Source organism: Vespa crabro, chromosome 2 (assembly GCF_910589235.1).
Source record: "Vespa crabro chromosome 2, iyVesCrab1.2, whole genome shotgun sequence".
Lineage (NCBI taxonomy): Eukaryota > Metazoa > Arthropoda > Insecta > Hymenoptera > Vespidae > Vespa > Vespa crabro.
The window spans coordinates 10,287,054-10,296,507 of record NC_060956.1 but is presented as its reverse complement, the minus strand read 5'-3'; positions in this window follow the sequence as shown (position 1 = coordinate 10,296,507).

Below are 9,454 nucleotides of genomic sequence, written 5' to 3'. Positions count from 1 at the left end.
GTCGGCAATGCCCCAAACGAAGAGAGAAAAGGAGAGAAAGAGAAAGAGAGAGAGAGCTACTGTTGTGTCCAAGATGGAAAGGAGGTGGTAGCCTCTCTGGAGATCCTTCGTGAACGCATCGGAGAACGCTTTGGCACGTTTCTAGGCCAGTCTCTCTCTCTCTCTCTCTCTCTCTCTCTTTCTCTCTCTCTCTCTCTCTCTCTGTCTCTCTCTCTCTCTCTCTGTCTCTTTTTTCTTCTTCACCATCGAAGAAGACATTCGCTTTTTTCTTTTTCCTCTTTTCTTTCTCTTCTTCTTCTTCTTCTTCTTCTTCTGCTTCTTCTTCAGAGACAAAAATGGCCACCATCTCTACATCTCCCTCTTTATCCTTCTTCTTTAAAGGGTCATGTTTCCATTTCTTGATGAAGCAATGCATATGGGGGAGGAGGTCAAAGAACGATGTCCTGACACCGATCGTGACCGATAACGAGGACTTATGCTTTTTTTTTTCCGAAGATGACTTTACTTCCTTCTACTAAGTTTTTTTTACGTTTTCCTTATTTCAGGGTTAGATCGTATTGATCTATGAACTGATCTCATTTTGGTAAGTATGGTACATAAGTAGATGTGAAAAATCTACGATTACTCGCTCTGTTTTCATTCGAATATATACGTTTATAAAGAATTATTGCTGAACGGTAAATCGCTCGTTTCGGTCTATACTTTCCTTTAAAACTACCGATATTTGTCAAATCTTTTAACCTCGATAGCCTTCATACTTCTCTCTCTCTCTCTCTCTCTCTCTCTCTCTCTCTCTCTCTCTCTCTCTCTCTTTCTTTCTCTCTCTTCTTGATTTTTTTCCTAATACGTATACTGCTTCTAGGATATCGGCAAACATTCGCCAATATACTTAAAGGATTTCTTTACACTTCAAATTAATATCATTATTTCGTTAATTTAAAAATTTTTTTATAAGCGGATAATACTGAAATGGTCAGTATCGCCCCTTTTTATTAAGTTTTACTTTATTTTCGTTACCTATGACCACTGTAATTATTTAAAAAAATGACGATCAATGAACGATCGTAATATTATTAAATTATGAAGTATCGTAAATCATGATAATTTTTATTAACTTCATTAAAATTAATTTTTATTTATAATTATGTTTTACGAGTAAAATAAATTCTCAATTACTTAGAACTCCCATCGCGTTAAAATAATTCGTTAATTTCTTTAAAACTTTTCCTCAAAAACTTTGAAAATAACGTATTATACTAATCATCGAGTAAATAGTATTGCGGAAGTAATAAGAAAATTATATTATCGCGACGTTCCGTTTATAATAAATTAATAATAAAGAAAAATCGATTAAAATGTTTCGACGAAGAAAAGACTTTCCGTGTTCGATATGCTACGCGAAGGATTGCTATTCGATATTTTGGTATTCAAAGTGAATAACATGAAGGATCGACGGAATGATTTTAGAGTATTTCTAGATAGACCCATACGTCTTAGCTAACGGTACGTCTTACGGTCGGATAGAAACGCGTTTTCCTTCGAAAAATTTCGAGGAAAATAAAAAATGTACGATTAAAGGCACATCGCATGAGGGTTAAATGGCATAATCGTTAAACAATCAAAGAATATAAATGATTTTACCGGTTCGAATACGTACATAGATAGATATATCTATATAGTCATCGAAGGATCACGTGTATTAGTATGTATCTATGTAATATTTATGTACGAACGCCTACAATTAGTTGAGATGTACTTTCTAAGCGTACGATCGAGAGAAACGAGGAATTCGTTTCTTAACGACGGCGACATTAGTCTCTTTTCCTACTTTTACGAGCAATCATATTTATTTATTTATTCTTCTTCTTCTTTTTTTCTCTATTCAACTTGTACGAATCCATTGAACTCAACTTTGAAAAATCGAGCTGTCATGATTATCAATTATAACGATACATCACTACTTTCGTTAGAGACCGACGACAAGTATTTCATTTTGTAACTTTTATATCAAACGCGTTATACATAAATATATAGACACAATTATATATATAGTTATATATATATATGTAGATAGATAGATATATAGACAGATAGATGTCTAATATTCGTTTAATACTATTGATAAGATAATAACTAGAAAATAAGAAATGTAATAGTAAATTTTCTCGTATCTCTATATACGTGTATTTCTGTTATATTGCGAAACATTTAATTAAGATAATTTTGGTCAAATCAACACGGATTCCATTTATTTTTTTTTTTTTTTGTTTTGTTTATTTGCTCTTAATCAAGAAAGTACGATATACGTAGAAAAAATACGTTGACATGAGTTAGCTCAGCGAATACTCTAATCGCAATCACACCGATTCATTTATTATCATTCTCGAAGCTTTTACTACCGTCGACGTTAGGATTATTTTGAAGATAAGTGAACTCCATTAACACGAACTTTCCTAGATTCAACGAAATCGTTCTTCGTGTTCCTGTTTCCCGATCATTTTCAAAGAGGAGTGAACGATCGTTACACATGAGGAAGCGAAAAATAAGAAAGAAAGAAAGAAAGAAAGAAAATAAACAAAAAAAAGAATATACAGTCGAGTTGAACTGGTTGTTGTCAAAGAAAAAAAAAAAAGAAATAAAAAAGGTGCAGGTGCAGCTACGTTCGGAAGCCCCCAACAGCGACGTGCAACAACGACGATCTTTGCTTCATCAAGGACTCCGGAGGGGATCGTTCATCAACATCAACCATGCCGTACCTACTACTTCAGACATAACCATCGAGGCGTATCTGGCCAACCGCAAAATATGTATGTATGTACACCCGATTTGCCCGCATATATTTGTCTTTTTCTCTCCTTCTCAGGTCAGTCGCCATTAACCCACTTGTAGCCTTTAACGCGTTACCACGCACGATGGACCGGTTCATTTTATTCATTGACGATATTTACTCGAAATGAATATTCTGTACAATTTTTAATGAAAAAGTTTCGAAATTGTTTTTCGGAATTGTTTATCGGATTTTTGTTAAATTATATGGTTATAGATATTCAGACGATGAAAATAATAATTTTTTCATTGTTATTGTTTAATCGCTTTGTTTCTGATCAATTATTTCTGAATAATTATATATATTAAAACAATATACTTTTTCAAATTAACTTTATAATCTTCTTTTTAATTTGAATTTTATTAAAATTAAATCCGTTGACAAATTTTAATATTTTTAGAATTTGTTCAAAAATTGATTTAGTGTTATTGATTGTATTTTGATTTAAAATATTTTATCCTAAATAAAAAATAATCGTCAAGTTAACGAATGATGATTGATCAATCAAATGACAACAATTGAGTACTATAGTTTATTCGAAAACGAATCGTCAAAAACTCGTTGAGAAGATCAAATAGAAAAGTAGTTGCAATGTAAGTAGTCTTACTCGTGAAAAGTGGGTTTGATTCAAACTTAAGTATATACATGTATATGTATATGTCGAAAGAGAATCGTCGAATATGCTACGGTAGAAGAGCTCATTCCTTCCGACGCCGATGCATTATAGCCAGGAGGAAAGTACCCTACTTACAGATGATTACAATAATGACAAGTTGAGACTGGATCAGCAACTATGTCAGATAAGGTACTCGAATCAATTACGAAGCGGTGTCATTCGAATGCTCACTCATTGTCAGCCCTAATATCAATCCTTATATTGTCAATATTTTCACTTGCGTTCTCTTGATGAGCTAAAAATCACAAAATCTTTTTTTTTCTTTTTTTTTATTCATGAAACTGATATTAATTACGGTATTAGTATTAATAAAAATTACCCTTTAATAAGTTTATATTATATTATTATATTATATTGTATTAAATATTATTCTATGTATTATTATATATTATATATTATAATTTATAATATATATATTGTTATATTATATCGAATATTATATTATGTATATTATTTGTTTGTTCGATGAAATAAATATTTATAACAAACGAGACAAAATTTGTCTCTTCAGTTAAAAATTTCTTTTATTTATTAGAGAAGAAGAATTATACGTTTAATTAATAATTTGTTTGTTTAGTAGTAGACTAGATAAATGGCACAAAGAAAGTCAACGAATGTCATAACGCGATGTACCCTGGCGACTCTCATGTTAGACGACATAATAAAAACATATTTCGACCGGATTGAATTTGAATGGTTTCATTATCTCCCTTAATAAGTGCCTCTCGTGTTACTGCCTTTCTTACACGTTGCACGAGCCGACGTAGCTAGGTATAAATCTTTTGTTCGCAACCCAATTTCGCGATCAACCATGATCGACCCTCTTACGCAGTGGTTCTCAGCCTCCTCGAAAATCGACGTAACATACATATATACATACGTTGACATATATATATATATATATATATATATATATATATATATATATGCATGTGTTGGTTTATATACAAGATTAACAGATTAACAGATTCAATGTAATAAAGATCATTGGTTACACTTACACAATTTTATAAATTTTATTTCAAATGTTTTCAAGATTTTTTGTGAAATTTTAAAGACTAAAAATACGTTTTCTAATAAAATTAAAACCTAATGTTAAAAGTGACGATAAAGATTAACATATCTTTTATCAAAAAGAAATTAGATAAATATATCGATTTATGCAAGATTACTTCAGCAGTCAACAAATTAACGTCGGTTTTGTGTTAATGATGGCGCATCTGATTTACAAATAAAATAAGTATTGATATAAAGAATTATTGATATAAAAACAAAATTAAAGCTAAGTGTTATGGTTAAATTTCAGTCTCGCACGAGATTTGTTTTGTTACAAACAGAGCAGTTTAGCAGTTTCAACGCTAAATGGTACAAAAAGAATCAAAAATCGAACATAACGGTCACATCGCCACTCGATAATCAAAAATAAACGAACATATATATTAAAATACACATATAAGTTAAAGCTGTAAATAATATCTAATACTTATATATTTAATACTATTATCTTATTTGAATCTCAGATGATAAATAATAAATAAATAAACATATGTATATATATATATATGTATAAATATATATATATATATATATATATATATATATATATATATAATATAAAGTAATAATAAGTAATGTACAATATTATCTCTAATGTTCCATTGAAATTATCATATGATTAAAATTTGATTTAAATAAAAATTAAATAAGTACAATTAAATGTTATTTGAGAATGAAGAAAATTGAAAAGAAATAAAATTAAAACTAAAGTTTATCGCCAGGCTTCGGTCTTATACGATGTTTACTTTGCTACGAACTAATTGTGACTTGGATGCTAAATGAAACGAAAGAAGCGGAATATAAGAAATAAAAACACAGAAGTCACATACTCTATCTCTTCTCTCCGTCCGTTCATGACGATCATTAATAATAAACATTGTTAAAATATTCTTCAATAGTATATATTCGTATATATATATTAAAATACACGTAACGAGCAAATCATTTGTTAGAATAAAAACTATACTAATTTTTAAGCGAAACACGACGTTTTGGATTAATCGACACTCGCATTATCGATCTACCATATCGACATCTCGATTAATAATCCACGTTCGAATAATCGAAGTCTGGACGAGAACGAACAAGTTCGAAACCTCGTATAACGACGAATGAGTCGTTATACGAATTTATAGCATGAACGGAATGTACAGCTCGAATTCTTCGATAAATCAGCGCCACTTTACACGATGACCTATGAAACGAGCCGCCAACAATGGTGAACGCAATAATGATATTCTCTTGTCGATGGAGATTCTCGTCAATTTATTTGAAAACGTGTACGACTACCTTTTTATCGGCATCCCTTTTCGATAATAATTCGTTCCCATTAATCTGCTACCTCGGAAAGGATGAGTTAAATCTATAATCCAATTTTATTTTCATATTTAAAGAAAAAAAAATTATTTATATTATTTTATATACAATTATATAGATATATTAAATATTTTATGTAAATTTTAATATATCTATAAAATATAATTAATAGTAAATATTAATTTTAACAAGATTTAGGAAATGAGCCTGTGAAACTTTATAATTAAAATGAACATACGCATAATATATTATACGAGTATATGTTACTTTAAAGTTACATGGCATTAGATTAGATTAACTCATCACGAAGATTGATCATTCTCTCATGATAAAAGAATGAATAAATTATTTGTTTTTTCACTTCAATTAAGAAAGTATTATATTCCCTTAATTAATTCATTAATTTACCTAAAGCTTCCTGTCTTATACCATTTTAATTCCAATCAAAATAAATTTTATAGGCTTACTAAAATGCTATCACTTCGATCGTTATAACTCATACAATAAATAAATCTGCGTAATGCTCGTATATAGTAATATTAACATATATATATATATATTCTTCAAAGTGTTGTTGTAACTATTGATAAGGACGTTTACATAAGAACATATAAATAACTCATAGCATTATTTTTCCTACATTAACTTCAACGATTAAAAATTTCTTATCTTTATCGTCAGATAAATTTTCCTGATTTCTTGGAAATCGCCATTGAAACTGGTCGATCTCGAAAAACAACACCTTACGAACTCGAACGATCTAGATGCACCACGAGAGTGCAACGAAGGTGATCCACTTTGTGCGATCGTCGGAAGTATGTACATATATACATACATAGTTATCCACCAAACACGGTAACCATGAATTATTGTTACTTTATCGTGAGCGATGTTGCTAGAATAAGACGGTATAGGTACGCTCGATTGATATCGCTCTATTAATAGCCCAACGCGTTTCGCTTCATCGTGCATCGACGATCTGCAGAATGGTGAACGTTATCTCGATGCTTAGCTCGAAGCAGAAATAAGAAAGGTACCTAAGGAATCCTGTAATCTTAGCTGATACCTCGTGAAACTTGCTTCTATTACACAAGATCGCTAATTACTATCTATATCTTACACCGAGAAAGTGCTAAAAAAACCTATTTCAATTACATCGACATCAGAAAGAGACAGATAGTGGAACGTTGTTATTTATAGTGATAAAGAAATCGCGTAAGTAATGTATGCGTATAAAAAAAAAAATAACAGACCCTGTAAATTAAGAATGTAAATTATATTGTTTATATTAATTCCAGATTGATAATAACTAGTTATAATAATAACGACTAAATATAATAAGTTATTAGAATAAAAATTATATCAATATAATAATAACTTTGGTATGGGTTAATAATTAATAATTAATAATAATTAATTATATAATAAAAAAAATATTATTATTAATTATTAATTAAATGATGAGAAAGTAGTAATTAAATGATAAGAAAAAAAAACAAGTAATATTATTTTATAAATGATATAAAATAATAATAAAATTATATTATTATAATATTATAATATTATTATTATATAATAGAGAATATTATTATAATACTAGTGTATTCAAAAATGACGAACAGTTAAGGTTTAAAAAACATTTATGTATTTCTTTTTTTTACAAAGTAATATATAATATCAAGTATACGCCTTCAGATCATATGTGACATTTTACTATTCGAAGTGTAAAATAAAAATTTTTCTGGTAACTATCGTCGTTTGTATCGAAAAATGAAAATATCTGCTTAAGAAACTATCCATGCATCAGAAAATTGAGAATCACTGGAATTTAGGAAATAAAATTTTTTTCAGCAAACAGATTTCGAATCCAGATTGGAAGATCCGTAAAAAACACTATTGCGTCATCACATATAAATAGAATTTAAAATACGGAACAGAAAACAAAGATAAATATGATAACGACTTATAAGGTACTTATAAGGAGATAATGGTTAGATAATAATATAAACTTATTTTTTATTTTTTTATTTAAGACAACGATAATAAAATATTACTGTTTTATTTAAACATCTATTAAATTATTTATATATATATATATATATATTTATATATAATTATATATAATTACATTACGTTTATTATGTCGGTTTTATAACTACATTCGAATATTTAATTTTGAAAAATAAATGATTTTGTCATTATATACCATGAACAATCGACTTTTAATCTTTATATTAATAACTTCAGAGTTAAGAAAATCACATGAAATTCACGAATTACATAAATATCGTACCACGCATTACGAAGTTCATTGACATTTACCTGAGACAGTCGTATAAAGTTCGACAAATATTGTACCGTACGTTGTGAAATTCACAGCGCCACGCCAACTACGGTGTATAAAATAAAATAGTCATTTACATTTCATGTGACCCTGTAATTTCCTCAAAGAATTTTTCCAAAACCGAGACCTAAATTAAACTAACTAAATCCTTTTCTCATATCCGAAAATGGTAGGTTTAACTCATTTCATCAATAATTGCTTATCTAATAGTATAAAGTCTCTTTTTTGCTTTCTCTCTCTCTCTCTCTCCCTCCCTCTCTCTCTCTTTCTTTTTCTTTCTTTCTCTCTATCTATCTCTATCTGTATCTATCTCAGCTGAAAAAGGCCATCTAAATATATCATTTTTGTTTTTAATGACATGAAAAATATTTATGAATTTACAATCTGAATGTTTTCAAACGAGGGATACAATGGAAATATCATCGGTATTTTTCTTATCAGAGAAGCATATATCTTTTTCCATTGCATCTTGTAACAAATGAAAAAAGACATTTGAATATGCCTGAGTCCACAACTTTCAGATGATCTTGAATGCAAAAAAAAAAATGAATGGTGAAGAATATTTCATCAGTAAGTAGAACTTTTTCATAAATAGAAAAGTTACATCATCTTCTAATTGTTGTGACATCCGTCGACAGTAATTATGTAATAATAGGTTAAATTTGTGCCAAAAAAAAATAAAGAGAATTATAATTAAGACTAGATCAATTCGAAGATCTTCTAATACAAATAATATAAAGATGCATTAAAAGATATAAAAAATATAAAACCAGTATTTTTTCAAATATAAAATATAAAATGGAAATATAATTAATTTAAGAAATGTATAAACTGCTTGAAAAATTAATAAAGAGGAAGATTTTCATCGTTGTGATTTCAAGGAAATTATGTGAGTAATCTGATCTTAACAATGAAAGTGTTCTGTTGTATTTTATCTAAAGGTAACAGAAAAAGTATCGAAATATAAAAGATCGACATTGAAAGCAGGTCGGTGTGACCGTGGGAATTCGCTTTATATTTCAGAAAGGACGAGGCCTCTTAAGAAAGTGTTTATCGAAGCCGAACGAGAGAGACTTTGATCGGTGAGATTCGATCGATACGCCAATTCGTTTCAGAAAATTGTTCTTCTCAACTTACTGCAGTCTTCGTGAGTGCAAAAGAATATGATGAACCGGGCCGATGCTCTCTGACGAAACTTCCTCGAAGTTAACCCTTTGTGATACATATTCTATTC